The sequence below is a fragment of the Jaculus jaculus genome, chromosome 13 (assembly GCF_020740685.1).
Source record: "Jaculus jaculus isolate mJacJac1 chromosome 13, mJacJac1.mat.Y.cur, whole genome shotgun sequence".
Lineage (NCBI taxonomy): Eukaryota > Metazoa > Chordata > Mammalia > Rodentia > Dipodidae > Jaculus > Jaculus jaculus.
Window position 1 is genome coordinate 7146746 of NC_059114.1, and position 17572 is coordinate 7164317.

Sequence of the window (17572 nt, forward strand, 5' to 3'; positions counted from 1 at the left end):
TCGCAGGCAAGTTGCCTTAATGGCGAAGCCATCTCTCCAGCCCTGTTTTTGTTTTTGTTTTGTTTTGTTTTTGGTTTTTGAGGTAGGGTCTCGTTCTAGCCTAGGCTGACCTGGAATTTACTATGTAGTCTCAGGCTGGCCTTGAACTTGTAGTGATCCTCCTACCTCTGCCTCTTGAGTGTGAGGATTAAAGGCCAGCTGGAGGTTCCGGGCAAGAGATGTGTCTAGAGAGATGTGTTCAAATCCCACCTGGATCCTCTGGGGGTGGGGAATGAAAGCAGCCACTCGTGCATCTCACTGCCTCTTTATCTAAACAGCAGAGATGGTAAACAGGAGTTCCAAGCGTGGAGATGCAAGGAGGGCGGCTGGTTTATTCAGCAACAACTGCTTTGAGCTCTTCTGGAGCGAGCTGTGCGCCAGGCACAGCAACCCTTCAGACTCGCAGAGATTCATGAGCTCTGCTGGAGGTTATGTAAAGAGAGTCTCAGGAGGGCCCTGTGTGCTTGCCCAAGGTCATGTCTGGTCAGGGGCGTGGGCAGAGCTGATATTTACACCAGGACAATCCCGGGTTCTAGAGGCAGGTGGAAATGTTCTAACACAGAAGTTCTCCAGCTGGAAAGGGCCTTAGTCTTCCCTGGTGGGCTTGCTGCCCTATAGATCTGGGTTCCATCCCAGAATTAAGAAAAAATTAATTAATTAGAGAGAAAGGGAGAGAGAGAGAGAGAGAGAAAGAAAGAGAGAGAGGTGTGCCAGGGCCTCTAGCCACCGCAAATGAACTCCAGACACATGTGCCACTTTGTGCATCTGGCTTATGTGGGTCATTGGGATTCAAACCTGGTTCCTTAGGTTTTGCAGGCAAGCGCCTTAACCTCTAACCCATCTTTTTCCAGCTGCCATCCCAGAATTATTGACTCAGTAGCGCTGGAGTGTAGCTTAAGAGGTGATATTTCTAATATGTTCCTGAGTGGTATGGAAGCCCAGGGCCCCAGCATCAGTAGAACCATGGCTTTGGGGCTTCTTCTCAGCGCCTCTATATTAGAATATAAAATAAAATAAAATAAAATAAAATAAAATAAAATAAAATAAAATATAATATAATATAATATAATATAATATAATATAATATAATATAATATAATATGTAACAGGCCCTCAGGAGGGCAGTTACAACAAAAGCCAAACCTGCAAATGTTCTTAAATGGTGCCTGTTGTACGTGGGCATGAAATCAGACGGGTTCGAAACTTGCCACAGCCCTGACCATATCCCTGAGGTAGAGCTCAGAGGAGGGACAGGGGCCTCGGGCCTCGGCCTTGCAGGTTAAGCCTCTGGCACCGAGGGCACCTCCCGGGCTCTCTCTGCTGCCCCGAGCTCCAGGGCGCGCGAGTCCACCCGGCCTGCGTTGCCATGGTAGCGTGGCTAGCCGGGATGCAGGATGCTGAGCGCAGCTCAGTCGCCCCTTTGTGCTCACCACCCCCACCCCTCCATGGCCGGCTGCCTCTGGTCTCTAGGGCTGGGGGCACTGGGTATGTGTGTGTGTGTGTCAGGGGGCCAGAGAATGGGGTGGAGGGGGAGAGGGAGCAGGGCACAGGCGAGGCCCGGGGTGGGGTTGTCTCGCCCGCCAGCCGCTCCTGCATTAAAATTTCATGGGCGCTGCGGCAGCTACAAAGACGACGCCAGGCTGCTGCGCCCCGGGGACCAGAGGGAGGGAGGGAGGGAGGGAGGCTGCGGATGAGCGCGTGCGGGGAGGAGTCAGCGATGGGAGGCGTCTGCAGGGGCTCCTCCAGTTCTGCGCCCAGAGAGAGCCCGGGCACAAAGAGCGGTCTGCACTCCAGCCTCAGGATCGCCGGCCCGAGGTAAGCCACGGGGAAGTGTGTGTGCGTGCGTGCGTGTGTGTGTGTGTGTGTGTGTGTGTGTGTGTGTGCGTGCATCCCCACCTAGTAGCATCCTTGTCCCCGCCAGCACCCGGATGGTGGTGGGCGAGGGTGGCTCCCGGAATCCCAGGACCACCACGTTCGCCTACCCCTCCCCTCATTTGGTGGGTGACCGGGCTCCCCCATAATGCAGGAGGACTCCCAACTGGATGGCACGGGTGGGGAAGGGGAGGATGCGCGGGGGAGGCCAGTACCCGTGGGGTCTCGCCGTCAAGATCTGAAAAGGGAGACAAAGACCCTCCGGCTCCCCACTGCTTGCTGGGCGCACCTGGGCGCGGGGGAGTCTCAGGTCACTTCAGCCCAGCGGGTTAGCAGCAAACTGCGGATCAAACCCGGCAGGAGGGGCTGGGTGGTGGCGGTGGCGGTGGCGGTGGGAGCCTGGGCTTCCCTTCTCCACCGCTCCCCGCCCCCGCCCCTTAGCCACCCACCCTCCTCCTCTGCCCAAGCGCCTGTCATTCCTGCACTTCTGGGACCCCATCCCAGACGTCCAGAGTGACTTCCGAAGGACAGAGTGCAGAGGTAGGAGGATCGCTGTGAGTTCGAGGCCGGCTTGAGACTACATAGTGGATTCCAGATCAGCCTGGGCTAGAGCAAGACCCTACCTTGAAAAACCAAAAAAAAAAAAAAAAAAGAGTGTAGGTGACCCACCCTCTCTGCGACGTTTGCTCACGGTGCCAATCCGTCACTTTGCAGAGCGATCGCTCCCAGAAGATCCCTGCCCAACGCTTTGCCAGCGTGATTAGAACAACGAACGATTAAAAAAAAAAAAAAGTCCCACGAGGTGGGAAGAACCCCATTTTACAGAGACGAGGAAAAACGAAGATCCAGAGAGGATTAGCGCCCTGTCCAAGGGCCACATTGTCAGTATTTTATGAGTCCAGAGGCGATGGATTCTATAACCCATGTGCCGTATCCAAGATGGTCTCAGGAGACTCCAAAAACCAATAGCCCGGTTTTTCTCCCCCCACCCCTAACCTCTCCTCAGTCTCTGGAACATTCCCTTCCAGAGGCTGGGGATTTTGAGAGGGGAGGGGACAAGACTTCTTTTCCTGCAGACAGGGAAGGGTCCTAGCGAGGGACTGTGTGGGTCTGAGGGGTCCCAGGCTCCAAGCGCGCCCTGGAGGATGGCTGGAGCGCGCACCCCCCACTGCAGGATCTCAAGTCCCCCAGGAAAACGCTCCCACCTGCTGCGGTTGGGAGGAGGTGAGCTGGTGGGCGCGGGGGGGAGGGAGAACTTGCCAGAAGCAGCTTTGTTTTTTCCTCGGTGCCAACCTTGGACTGAGCTGGGCACAGCCCAGAACAGCGCGTTGGCGCTGGGCACCGCGCCCTGCTCTCCAAAGCGCAATTCCCAGCGTTGACAGCCGGGGCGGGGGAGCCCGGGAGGCGGGATGAGTAACTCCACTCGAGACTGGGAAGTCCCGAGGCTCCGGCTCCCGGTTCTCAGACTCCAGGGGACCCTGGCTGCGAACGCCCGCAGGTGTCTGGCCACGTGGCCAGGGCGATGCGTCAGCACACTTGGAGGTTGCTGCTGCACATCTGGGCGATGGCTTGGAAACCCTTTCCCTCCTCCAGGTGTGGTGGGCGCATTGGGGAACCAACAATGCCCTGCCTCGCCCTTCACCCCAGCCCAGACCCAAACAGCAGTCATGGCAAAAGGTTCCTGGAAAGCTGGGTGTGGTGGTGTACTGCTTTAATCCCAGCACTCGGGAGGCAGAGGTAGGAGGATCTCTGTGAGTAAGAGGTCACCCTGAGAGGACATAGTGAATCCCAGGTCAGCCTGGGCTAGAGCGAGACCCTACCTCGATAAAAAACAAACAAACAAACAAACAAACAAACAAAGCAGAAAGCTCCTGGGGACCACTTGGCCCTCCTCACTTAGGGTGATGCTAAATTCATCCCACCCTGAGTTTCGTTGATGTCCTGCTGAAAGAATTCTGTGAACGGTCCCAGGCCCCTCCTCCATTTTATTCCTTTGTGATCCTTGCCATTGAGAATGCACCTGAAATCTACCCATTGCCAGTTTGTTTCCCTACACATGTCCCCACCTCTTAACAGGGGGACAGATTCGGAGTCTTCAGTGACCTTAAAGGCAGCCTCTCTCCACCGCAGGCGTCAAGAATGAGTTTTAGCTGGGCGTGCTGGCGCACACCTTTGATCCCAGCACTCGGGAGGCAGAGAGGGAGAAGGATGGCTGTGAGTTGGGAGGCCAGCCCGAGAGGGCACCGCAGTGCCGATGACAGGGAGCACCCCGTGGCTGGCGCTTCCCAGAGGAGACACTTCGGGCACCCAGAACTTTGCTTCTGGAGCTTGTGGCCACTTCCGCTTCCGTCCTACATTTTGTTTCAGGTTACCTTTTGGAGGCCTGGTCCCTGCTGCCTCTCAGAGCAAGATTGGACTCTGATTTTATTCAGTGGGTGGCGCTGTGGTGGAGAGAGAATAGGCTGAGGGTTGTGATCTGCGAGCGAATCCCCCCCAACCCATATCAACGTCATGACGAAGGGCTTTCATTTCTCCCAGACTCAGTTTTCCAATCTGCAAAGCTGGGTCCCAACCTTTGTCACTGGGGCTGTCGAGGGGCTGTGAACCATAGGTGCTCGAAAGGATAGAGGGAGTCTTTGGTGCACCTCTGGGTGCCTGCTGGGCCTACTCACCGAGTTCCTGAGTCCTGTCTTGGGCCTTGATCCAGGGTCTGTGTCTGTGTGGAACAGGCGGTGGCCTCCTGGTTTGTTTTCTGCGGCATGAGCCCCATTGTGCAGGTTCAATGGGCTGGTGAATAACTTGAGGCTTGTCCTCTGTCCCCAGGGGACCCCCTCCCTCCTCTCAGAGGAGGCCTGGCTCATCTGTCGCTCTAGGTCTTCAGAACAATAGTCAAGATGTTCAGAGACAGAGGGTGACATCTGTCTCCTGGCCCTTTCTGGGATCAGACGAAGCAGGTGTTCCCTTTCTCTCCCAGGGCCAGGTGGCCCCTCTGGAAGCTGCTGCATACGTCATGGAAGGGAGTGGGGAGCTGAGCTTTTGGGACCCTGAGGGTGTGGAGGGGGCAACGGGCGCAAACCCCATCTACTCCAAGCTGCCTTTCCCAAGGCTCTTTGTTTGTTTGTTTCCACATAGGGTCTCACTCTGGCCCAGGCTGACCTGGAATTCACTATGGAGTCTCAGGGTGGCCTTGAACTCACGGCGATCCTCCTACCTTTGCCTCCCCAGTGCTGGGATTAAAGGTGTGTGCGCCACCGCACCTGGCTCACCAAGGTTCTTGCTCAGTGCTTCTCTGTGGATACCCCATGATAAGGGTGACATTTAGAGCTGGGCAGGGCCAGCACTAGGAAGGTGGATGCAGGAGGATTGGAAGTTCAACATCATCCTTGACGACATGCAGAGCCAAGGCTACCTTGGGCTATATGGAGCTGTCTCAAAAAACAGGAAAAACAAAGCTGACATCCATTATCCATGAGAAACAAGAGAGCTTTAGAGCCGGGCATGGTGGTGCACGCCTTTAATCCCAGCACTCAGGAGGCAGAGGTAGGAGGATCTCTGTGAGTTCGAGGCCACCCTGAGACTACACAGTGAATTCCAGGTCAGCCTGAGCTAGAGCAAGACCCTACCTCGAAAAACAAAACAAAACAAAAAGAAGAGGCTTAGAAATGTCACATGAGAGCTGGAGAGATGGCTTAGCCATTAAGGTGCTTGCCTGTGAAGCCTGAGGACCAACGTTCGACTTCCCAGAACCCATAGTAAGCCAGATGCACACGGTGGCACGTGTGTCTGGAGTTCACTTGTAGTGGCTAGAGGCCCTGGCACATCCATTTTTTTTTCTCTCTCTCTCTCTCTCATAAACAAATAAATAAATACAAATAAAATATTTTTTAAAAAAGAAGAGGAATGTGAGATGACCAGGTCAGGATCACATGGCAGTTTAAGAGTCAGAATTCAAGGGTGAATCGAGTCTCACTCTGAGGCGGGTGCTTGTGAGTACTCCCCTGTGTCACCCGTCTCCTAAAAAGGGAACAACTTAATCAGTCACCTGTAAGCCATGAAGGTAGCACGAATAAATGACCCCAGTTTCCTGACAGAAAGTCTGCTGACGCCCATGTTGACAGAGGCCCACACAGACCGTCCCTGGGTCTTTGCTCATTCATCCCACCCCGCGTCCCAATCGACGCCTTCACGCACATCTTTGGACCTTTTAAGTTCAACAGGCCTGTTTAAGCATTTATTTATTTATTATTTATTTGAGAGAAAGAAAGAGAGAGGCAGATAGAGGGAGAGAGAACGGGTGCGCCGGGCCTTCCTGACACTGCTAACGAGCGCTGGACGTACGCGCCCCCTTGTGCATCTGGCTTTACGTGGGTACAGGGAATTGAACCCACGCCTTCTGGCTTTGCAATCAAGTGCCTTTAACTGCTGAACCATCTCTCCAGCCCATTGGTTTCCTGTTGTGTTTAAAAAGTTTTTTTTTTTTGGTTCCCTGTTTTATTTATTTATTTAAAATATTTTATTTTTATTTATTTATTAGAGAGAGAGAGATATACAGAAATAGGCAGGTAGACAGGGAGGAATGGGCGCGCCAGGGCTTCCAGCCTCTGCAAACGAACTCCAGACGCGTGCGCCCCCTTGTGCATCTGGCTAACGTGGGACCTGGGGAACCGAGCCTCGAACCGGGGTCCTTAGGCTTCACAGGCAAGCGCTTAACCGCTAAGCCATCTCTCCAGCCCTATTTATTTATTTTTATTTGCATGGAGATAGATGGGTGTGGAGGGCGGGACTTGGAGAGAAAGAATGGGTGCACCAGGACCTCTAGCCATTGCAAATGAACTCCAGATGCATGTACCACTTTCTTTGTGCAGCTGGCTTTACCTGGGTACTGAGGAATCAAACCCTGGTTGTTAGGTATTCTAGCAAACATCTTAACCACTGAGCCATCTCTCCATTTTGGTTTCCTGTTTGTTTGATTTTTTTGTGTTGTTGTTTAAGATATTTTATTTATTTGAAAGAGAGAGAGAAAGAAGGAGAGAGAGAGAAAGAGAGAGAGAGAGAGAGAGAGAGAGAGAGAGAGAGAGAGAGAGAGAGAATGGGTGCGCCAGGGCTTGTAGCAACTGCAAACAAACTCCAGACGCATGTGCCACCTTGTGCATCTGGCTTATGTGGGCCCTGGGGAATCGAACCTGGGTCCTTAGGCTTTGCAGGCAAGCACCTAAACCGCTAAGCCACCTCTGCAGCCCTTGTTTGCTTTAAAAAATATTTTTACTTATTTGCAAGTAGAGTGAGAAGTGGTGCGGGGCAGGGCACGGGGAGAGACTAGGCATGCCAGGGTCTCTTGCCACTGCAACTGAACTCCAGTTGCGTGCACCGCTTGGTGTAAGTGGCTACTTGTGGGTACTGAGGGATTGAGCTCAGGCTGGCAGGCTTTAAGCACAGAGCCTTCTGCTTCCTGCTTTGTTTCTGACTTGTCCTGGAGGAGATGGGCTATGCGCAGTACTTTGGCTGAGCCCTGCTCTCCTTGTGTGTGCATGTGGGTGTGTGCACACACGTGTGTATGTGTTGTGGGGGTCCATATTCCTCTCTCTCTCTGTGACAGGTGTGTGCTCCAGCGCTCCCTGGTGGTTCCTGACTTGTTCACACAGCCGCGCAGCTTGGTGGGATCGGAGGAGGTCTCAAGGTGTGACTGCATTTCTTCTGTGGGTGCAGGGGAGAGACAGACTCACTGCCGTGAGGTCGAATGAACCCTCAAATCCACAGGGGCCGGGACCCCAAGCCTCTGTGCTCCTGGGCTCCACTTTCTTTACCAAAACTTCCCTGAGGGCGTTGTGTGTGTGTGTGTGTGTGTGTGTGTGTGTGTGTGTGTGTGTATGTGTGTGTGTGTGTGTGTGTGTGTGTGCAGGTCTGCGTGGCCTGAGGGTTGTTGACCCCACTTTGTGTAGCCTGTGGCCTGGAGCTTCTCACTTTTGCTCTTTTTATCACACACAAACGTATTTTACCAGAACAAATAGTCCGGGCATGGTGGCTCATGCCTCTAGTCCCAGCAACTGGGATGCCGAGGTGGGAGGCTCGCTGTAAATTTGAGGCCAGCCTGGGATGCAGAATGAGTTCAAGGTTAGCCTGGGCCAGAGTGAGACGCTGCCTTGGAAACAACAACAACAAAAAACCCCTCAAAACTCTCCACAAAATCCAACCAACAGCAAAACAAAAAAAATAACAAAAAACCTCATGGAGATGTAATTTTCTTATTTTTTTTTTAAATTATTTATTTATTTATTTGAGAGCGACAGACACAGAGAGAAAGACAGATACAGGGAGAGAGAGAATGGGCGCGCCAGGGCTTCCAGCCTCTGCAAACGAACTCCAGACGCGTGCGCCCCCTTGTGCATCTGGCTAACGTGGGTCCTGGGGAACCGAGCCTCGAACCGGAGTCCTTAGGCTTCACTGGCAAGCGCTTAACCGCTAAGCCATCTCTCCAGCCCAAATTTTCTTATTTTTATAGTTTGGGTTTTCGAGGTAGGTTCTCAGGCTGACCAGGAATTAACTTAAGTGGCCTCAGGCTGATCTCGAACTCACAGTGGTCCTTTTACCTCTGCCTCTCGAGTGCTGGGTTAAAGGCGTGTGCTTGGTTTTATTTTTAAAGTGAGCATACAGAATACTGGGCTTCATTATGAGTTGGTATAATTTATAGACAAGAAAAATGTTAGCTGGGCGTGGTGGCGCATGCCTTTAATCCCAGCTCTAGGGAGGCAGAAGTAGGAGGATCGCCATAAGTTCGAGGCCACCCTGAGACTCCATAGTGAATTCCAGGTCAGCCTGGGCTAGAGTGAGACCCTACCTCGAGACTCCCCACCTCACAAAAAAAAAAGAAAAAGAAAAAGAAAAACATACCCATTTCAAGCACATGTTTTGGTGTGTTTGGATAAGCGTGTGCACCAGGGTTGCCATCACTACAGGAAGATGGGGAAATTTCTGTCACCCGAAAATGTCCCCTATAGCCCTTCCCTGTCTGTCCCCTCCCAGGTCTCCTGCATATGGTTTCTTACACTCGGCCTTCTCTTACAGAGGAGCTATCATTTGGCTTCTCTAATCATTGAGGATTTAAATTGGATCTGTGTGTCCTAATTGAGGCACATACTACTAAGCCTCCCTACCAGCCCCCTGCCAGGCAAAAATACTGTCACAAGACCGAGGAATGATGGTCATATTTCTGGAACTTTGGTGGTACACAGAGATAGAATTTAAATCACCACTCACTGGTGAAAATGTCAGAGCGCAGGCCCAGGTCCTGGCTAAGCTTCTGGAATAATTACTCGGAGCCATGCCGCACCTTGAGTACGGGGATAGGGCTCAGCGTTTCTTCTCAGCTTGCCAGACCTCAAAACCCACATCGTCTTCTCTTTTCTTTATTTGTGTGTGTGTGTGTGTGTGTGTGTGTGTGTGAGAGAGAGAGAGAGAGAGAGAGAGAGAGAGAGAGAGAGAGAGAGAAAGAATATGAGCATGCCAGGGCCCTCAGCCACTGCAAACAAACTCCAGATGTACACTCTGCCTTGTGCATCTGGCTTACGTGGGTCCTGGGGAATTGAACCTGGCTCATTTAACATTTAGATTTGCTGGCAAGCGCCTTAACCACTAAGCAATCTTTCCAGCCTCACCATGTCTTCCTTTCTATTCTGTACACTTGGCTCTGGGAACAGCTAAGGTTCTCTGAGACCCTCCCTTCCCCTGATAATAACCAGGATCTGGGTTGCTAAGCCCAGAGACAGGCTCTCTGTGGGCAGCATGGTGGCCCAGTGAGCTGCACAGGGTTTATTTGCAGAGTTCCCAGAGTTCCGGGGATGCCGACGCGAGAAGGAAATTGAGGTCATCACAGCCACGACGAGGAGCAGCCTTGCAGATAAGTATTGGGGTTCACCAGCGTGCAGCCCGACAGTCTCTCTGTTGGTGTGTGCAGGGAAAACGTATCTCACAATCCCAGGGGAAAGGAAGGCTGCAAGACAGACATTTGCTTCTCCACCCCTTTTTTAAAAACTATTTTTATTTTTAAATATTTTATTTTTATTTATTTATTTGAGAGAGGGAAAGACAGAGAGAGAGAGAGAATGGGCTTCTAGCCACTGCAAATGAACTCCGATACATGCGCCTTCTTGTGCATCTGGCTTACATGGGTCCTGGGGAATTGAACCTTGGTCCTTTGGCTTTGCAGGGAAGTGCCTTAACCACTAAGCCATCTCTCCAGTTCTATTATTTATTTATTTATTTATTTATGAGAGAGAGAGAGAGAGAGAGAGAGAGAGAGAGAGAAAGAAATAGGAGAGAATGGGTGCAATGAGACTTCTAAACACTGCAGATGAATTTCAGACGCTTGCACCACCTTGTGCATCTGACCCTTATGTGGGTTCTGGGGAATTGAACCTGGGTCCGTTGGCTTGGCAGACAAGTGCCTTAATCACTTCTCTACTTCTCTGCTAGACACCAAGAGCTCATTCCCACATTATGGAGCTCCCCAAAATGTGTTTTCACACCCATTTTTGGTATTGGAGCTGACATTTAAAAACATTTTTTAAAAAATTTATTTGAGAGAAAGAGGCAGATGGAGAGAGAGATTGTATGGGTGAGCCAGGGCTTCCTGCCACTCCAAATGAACTTGAGATGCGTGTACCCCTGGGTCCTAGGGAATCAAACCTGGGCAATTAGGCTTTGCACACGGGTGCCTTTAACCGCGGAGCCATCTCTTGGGACTCTGTCACCAGGAACTTGGCCACAGCTCAGTTAGATCACTACTGGGTCTCGTGCTAGAAGCGGGAGGGGACATCTGGTCCTTGGGAACCGTGTTCCTAAACCTGGCCAGGGCTCTTCGGCCTTGCAGACACATGGGCATCTCAGGGACACATCTCGTCTGTGTGCAGCTGGGTTGAGGTAGCAAGCCCTCCTTGTGAGCACGCTCGGAGACACCCTGCCTGCCTGGCTCAGGTCTGCTGGCTGATGTATGCAGTGTGGTCATCCCTAAGAGCAAAGCCCCGGGCTGAACTGCCTTCTCCACACTGGCAACTGATGGTGGTCTTTGAGCCCCTCCCCACTCTCTGGCCCCAGGGCGTCCACGGTGGAGCCGTCAGGGGAGGGTGGGAACTAGGCTGAGCAAAAAGAAAAGGCCCCTCGCTGGTTCCAAGCCACTACCTCAGAGGACAGGCCGCTACTGTGACCTTGGGTGGTTTTTTTTTGGGGGGGATTCCCAGAGCCCAGAGAGAGACACAGACTTCCCAGTGGCAAGGGCACCACGGAGCTCAGCCTTCCAGATCCCCGTGGTATCCAGGGCTCCCCGCTGGCTGTCCCCAGCTGCAGAACTTGTCCTGGTTTTTCTTGGGTCATATCGGACCCCACTCAGTCTGTGCCTCACATTTGTGAATGATGCTCTTGGGTGGCAGGAAAGGAGGAGGAGGAAGAGGGGGCTGGAGAGGTGGCTCAGCAGTTAAGGTGCTCGCCTGCAAAGCCTAATAACCTGGGTCTGATTCCCCACGTAGAGCCAGATGCACAAAGTGGCGCAGGAATCTAGTGTTCATTAGCAGCAGCTAGAGGCCCTGGTGTGCCCATTCTCATTCTCTCTGTGTCTTAAATAAGTCAATAAATAAATGAATGGAGGGGAAGAGGGAGAGGCAGGTAGCTCCTGGGGCCTTGTTCTCTCTAGCAGCAAGTTCTGCCCAGGCCAGGCATGCTTTGGAGGCGGGGTGGAAGGGGGGTCTTGGTGGAGGTTCCCTCCTGTGTGTGGTTGGCTCTTCTGTCTTCCAGGACCACCCCGTCATGAGGTCCAGTGTAGAAGGAGCTATGAGCCTAGGCCCGAGTACTGTCAGGTAAGCCTGGGCAGGGCAGGGCAGGGAGGCAGACAGGGTTGATGGACAAGCCCTTCCAGGGGGTTGAATGATCCTTTTACCCTCGCCCATTCCCGCCCAGCCCTCCCAGGGTCAGAGCACTCCTGCTCCTGAGGAGGTGTGGGAGCCTGAGGGAAGACTTGCTTCTTGTGGCATTTGTGGGGTGGATGATAATGATCTACAACCCCCCCCCCCCGCCCCCAAACACATACACAACGGAGGCTTTAATAAGTTCCTTCATTCCACACAGATATCTCCCAGGCGATGCTGAGGTTCCAGAGGCCATTGCCAGAGACATGGCCCTATCTTTTTAGAGTTTCACGTGAAAAAACACATCGTTGCACCTTAGCAAGGACATGGTGAGCTACCCTATTCTTTTTTTTTTAATATATATATATTTTTAAAATTTTTATTAACATTTTCCATGATTACAAAATATATCCCATGGTAATTCCCTCCCTCCCCACCCCACCCTATTCTTTTAAAAAAGATTTTATTTATACTTATTTATTTATTGGAGAGAGAGAGAGAGAGAGAGAGAGAGAGAGACAGACAGAGAATGAGAATGAATGGGCGCGCCAGGGCCTCTAGCCACTGCAAACGAACTCCAGACGCGTGCGTGCCCTTGTGTGTCTGGCTAGTGTGGGGCCTGGAGAATCGAACCCTGGTCCCTAGACTTCACAGGCAAGTGCTTAACCGCTAAGCATTCTCTCCAGCCCAGCGCCCCCATTCCTTAAGGAGCATTGCGTGTGCGTGCGCGTGTGGACACTTGTGCAGAGAGGGCTTTTGTTTCCAGCGAGGACTCCAGAAAGGGGGCTAACTCGAGACCCCCTGGGCTTCACCACACCTTCTCCCTGGCGTATTGGGGGTCACTCTGGGCTCCCCACATTGGTATTCTGTGGGCCTGCTGAGCTAAAGTTGCTTGCTCTGCCCCTGGCTTCCTTCCTAAGTTTCTTCTACTAGATGTGCGTCCTAAGCCTTTGCTTCCTGGTGTAGGTGCTGGGAGCCTGGAGGACAAGTTGGGGACCAGGTGGGGAGGATGTTGGGGCACTTAGATGAAGGCTGTAGCCTCATCCCCCTCATGACTGGCTTCCTTCCAGGTGGCTCCGTCCTGATTTTTTTTTTTTGCTTTTTTTTGTTTATTATTTTTATTTATTTATTTGAGAGTGACAGACAGAGAAAGAGGCAGATAGAGAGAGAGAGAATGGGTGCACCAGGGCCTCCAGCCACTGCAGACGAACTCCAGATGCGTGCGCCCCCTTGTGCACCTGGCTAACGTGGGTCCTGGGGAATTGAACCTCGAACCGGGGTCCTTAGGCTTCACAGGCAAGCGCTTAACCGCTAAGCCATCTCTCCAGCCCGTTTTTTTTTTTTTTTTTTTTTTGAGAGAGTGAGAGTGAGAAAGAGAGAGGAAAGGGTGTGCCAGAGCCTTTCAGCCGCTGTGAACGGACTCCGGACACGCGTGCTCCCTTGTGGGCATGTATGGCATTGCATGCTTGTGTCACTGCTGCGTCTGACTGGGAACTGGAGGATTCGAACAGGAGTCCTTAGGCTTTGCAGGCAAGCTCCTTAACCGTTAAGCCATCTCTCCAGCCCCTGAGCCTGTTTTTTTTTTTTTTTTTTTTTTTTCCTCGGTGCTCCAGGGACCTCTGGATTCTGGCCACAGGGACCCCGAGGAACAGCCTTTCCCGGAAGACAGCGTCCTTCCCCACACCTGGGATGGAGTCCCCGTGGAGAAGAGCGGCTCTGAAGATGTGCCATGGAAGACCTGCCCTGGCTTTGATAGACAGCTCGAGGTGGGAGAGGCCCTAGCCCAGCGCCGGGTCTCTACCTGCCCGGGGAACGGAGGCCCCTTCCTGACCCTGTGTGGACTCAAATCCTCCTGCAGTCCTTGCCACAGTTGGGAGCTGTGTGTGGGCACAGGCCTCCCCAGCGTGGGGTCTCAATGGACCTGCCTGGCATGGGCAGGGACACCAGCGGGCATTGGGAGGGGGCGGGCCTTCGCCTCTGAGCCTGCAGTCTATCTCCGCTTTTCCTCCGTCTTTTCACCGCGTGAGTGATCTGCCAGTTGGGGTGTTCCGTGGCTGAGGCTTCTCCCCGCCTACTGGTTCTGGGGGAGAGGGAAGCCGCCTGAGAAGACAGAAGAGAGGGCTTTGAGAAGGGGATGCTCCGGAGGTGAGGGGTCCCCACAGACACCCATCTGCAGCTCAGATGTCCTCTAGCCACAGAGAGAACGGGCCTCATCCAGCCGGCTGGAGTCCCAGAGCCTCCCTAGGACACGGGGCTGCCCAGTTAGAACCCAGCTCCCTGTAGCGTGGCTACCAAGGGGCGCAGAGACTGGCAGACAGGCCCAGGGCCCTTCTCTCTAGGCACAGTTCCTCCAGAGGCCCGCTGGCCATTCTCCAACTCCAATCACAGTTGCCTCCCGAAGAGAGGGTCGCAGCTTCTGAGACAGGGCACGGTGTGGCCTTCCTCAGGCCACTTGAGAAACCGGGGAAGTCTTTCTCCCCAGGGTTGGAGGGTCGTGTACTTAATCAGCTCAGCATCAGACATTCCTATTCTCACCCTGCTAGGGGCTCGGAAGTCCAGGTGCCAGGGGTGGCTTTGGCTCACCCTCTGCAGGTGGTGTAGCTTGTCTTCAGGTCACCTCTCTTGGCGGTGGGAGAGAGAAGGCTCTGGGATCTCAAGCAAGAAGGACGGCAGCCCAGTCGCGTCAGAGCCCATACTTGTGACCTCGCTTAAGCTCTGTCCTACCCTTAATGGGTCGTGTTGCTGACGCAGTCACACAGGAGGCCGGAAATCAGCCTGTGTTTTGGGGGGTGGGGGTGGGATGTCGCACAACCTGGTCTTGAATGATGGTCCTATATAAACATGGTCGTCTGAGGCCATCTTCTCTCCCCTTCAGAATCCTCCCACAGGGGCGAGAGGGGCAGATGAATGGAAGTGAGTTCATGACTGCGGGGCTGTGCATGGGTGGGCTGAGTTACCCCGGAGACCCAGAGAAGCCGTAGTCAGCACTGAGCCAAGTCCCTGAGAGCCTGAAGCCTATAGGGTCTTGGGGATGCCCTCTGTTGTACAGCCTTGGGCGAGACTCGCCTCTTCCAGCCTTGACTTCCCACTCTGAAATGGGAGCCCAGTGTGGTGCTTCTGGTGGTACAGGCAGCGTCTGTGAGGTCACGTGCCTGGCCGAGTGCTTAGCAGATGCTCAGTAAAGTCCCCTCCACCTCGGGGTTCAGGCTGGGGGTGGATCTATCTTGGGCACGCCGGAGTATAAACGCTGGCATCTTCTGATCCAAGGGCGTTCATGGCAAGCCCATTCCCTGCCCGCAAGCATGGGACAGTGGCCACATTGTGTAGCTCACCACGTTTCCGGGGGTACCTGAGTCTCTACCTTTGAGTACCCTCTTCTGGGCTCTTTCCCACAGCAGCTACTTTGGGGGGGTACAGGTGTGCAAGGCCAGCCTTGTTTCCAGTCCTTACACGTCGTAGGCAGGTGGGAGAAAACCAGCTGTCACGGAGAGTTCCAGGATGGGTGGCATAATAGCATAAAAGCAATTAGCTACAACCAGGCTCTGCGTGCTTGGGGGCCTGACGGGGAGATCCTAGCACGAGGGCTGCCCAGCGAGGCTGACCCGCACGGGCTCGGGGGACGAGAACCTCGCAGTTTAGCTGACAGTTTGTAGGGAATATTCCAGGGAAACCCCTCATTGTACGATCCATACGTTTCTTTAGCGCAGGACTTATCAGAGCCTTTCAAGGGCCACCGAGGACGTGAAACACGCAGGGACAGGGTAGGATGGAGGGTTCCTGTCTCGTTCTGGCCATGGAACCGTTTTCTCGCTGAGCGTCATGGAGAACTGTGGGAGATGCCAGGCTGGGAATTCGGGGTGTGGCTGGTAATAGGAGATACTGTGACTAGTGTACGGAGAGGCATAAAGAAAGCAGACCAGGAGGCCCTGGAGAGTTCCAACTCGGTCCCGAGGGCCAGGCCAGCACCGTATAGCTTTTGTAGAGGCAGGGGAAGGTGGATCAGTGGTGAGAGCAGCCTGACAGTTGGTGACAAAAGAGAGACGTCCATGGTGTTCCTGGCGATCAGCTGTTTCATGGAAGGATGCTGGAGTGTGTGCTTGTGTACTCTGTGTGTGTGTGTGCATGTGTGTGTGCGTGTGTGTGGTGTGTATATAGAATGAATAGACACAGCCCTCTGGGAAGGGGCCGACCAGAACCAGGCAGGGGGTTTCCACCCTGGATAGAAAGGTCCATTGGGATGTACTTGCCCAGGGCAGGGCTCCAAGACCCACCGTGGAGAAACAGGGAAGCCCTTGCTTCCAGGCGGGGCCCAGGAGATCAGGCTTGATCCTGGGGGCGGGTGTTAAGGGGGTATAGTTGCAGACCCCCTGCCCTGGTCGGGCCCCATGCCTGGGTTGGTAGAGGCAGGAGGCCTCTGCAGCTGCCGCTGGGGCTGGGGTGGGGGTACCGGCCGGGAGGGCTGCATGGTGTGATTAACCTACTAACCCTAACCCAGGGCTCGGTCAGGACGCTGTGACCCGGGATGAGGTGCTTGGCCTTCTGCAGATCGACTAACCCACTAACCAGGCCCGGAGCATGCCCGTACTAACCCCGCAGCAGCCAGATCCTACTAACCGCGCAGCTCGAGGGTCTCGCCAGAGGCCTGGACATGGGAGCGGACGGGGGCTCCGACGGAAGGCCCTTCCTGAGGGGCTGGGGTCTTTGTGCAGACCCACCGTGCAGGACGGGGCATGGCCCGTGAGACTCGACAACCCTGCCACTTGTGAGCAAGGTGCCTTGCCTTCTCTGAACCCGTTTCCTCGCTGGTAGAATGAGAGTCCTGTTACTCTCCCCAACTGGCTGCAGTCCCACCCATTTAAAGTCCTTGACATACAAGGAGAAAGGGTGTGTACAGGGGTGGGGGGGGGGAGGATGGTCCCTCGGGAACCTTGGGTGACTCGGGCACCCCCTGTTCTCTGGGTGTTCTGCACAGAGACCTTTCTGCCTGGGGCAGACACTTGCTTTGAACCCTTAACCGTCTTTTCCCAGTGCTTCCTTCTCTAGCTTATTTTTTTCTGCCGGCAGCTTTTTAGTTCTATTACTAACTTGTCTAACCCGGGGTGGGTTGGGGAGCGCCTGCTCTGCGTCCTGTCGTCCCTTAACAAACTGACGGCCCTGCGTGCCTTCTTCCTTCTCTCCTAGTGACTCCCGTGTGTGTCCGCTGAGGTGTCCCTTGTCTGCTGGTTATCCGTGCTCTCACTTTACTAACTCAGCCCTTACTAACCATTTTCTCTTCTTACTAACCCAGCCCTGCCGAGCTCTGGGCCCCCCGGGGGCTGGTCCTCTCCTTCTGGCAAACAGATATCGCAGGGCTGCCCTGGCCAGGTCTGAGGCAGGGGACTGCCCCATTAATTCATGATGCTCAGAGGAGGAGGCGGTCCTGTCGATGTGTGGGGGCGCTGGACTCCGAGCATGACCTCTCTCCTTTGTGCAGAAAATCTGGTTGCCACCAAGGAGTGGGTGGGACCAGGGGGATCCTGGGCCCTGAATGCGGGGGGGGGGTGGGCTGGCTGGGGGTCTGAATTACAGTTTGGGGTTCACCCCAGCTAGGGGAAGAGAGAGAGAGAGGGAAGGACCTGTGAGTCTTTCTCTGGAAGGAGACAAGGTAGAGCAGTTCCTCCTTTGGAAGGGGAGAAGTCTGGGACAGGAAATCAAAAGTGTGTGCAACCAGAAGTCCACAGAGAGGCTGTGTCCTAACCTGGAAGTCCGTAAACTGAGACTTTTCTGGT

At 53.8% G+C, this 17572-nt stretch overlaps 2 long non-coding RNA genes across 2 annotated transcripts; both read left to right on the forward strand.

Moving 5' to 3' along the window:
* Window positions 1-1743: 1743 nt before the first annotated feature.
* Window positions 1744-10046, forward strand: LOC123454019. Its single transcript, XR_006633148.1, has 3 exons — window positions 1744-1854; window positions 7508-7588; window positions 9728-10046. It is a non-coding gene; the product is annotated as an uncharacterized LOC123454019 (long non-coding RNA).
* Window positions 10047-11450: 1404 nt separating this feature from the next.
* On the forward strand, window positions 11451-17287 carry LOC123454018. The gene is made up of 3 exons (XR_006633147.1): window positions 11451-11756; window positions 12025-12133; window positions 13418-17287. It is a non-coding gene; the product is annotated as an uncharacterized LOC123454018 (long non-coding RNA).
* The last annotated feature ends 285 nt before the right edge of the window (window positions 17288-17572 follow it).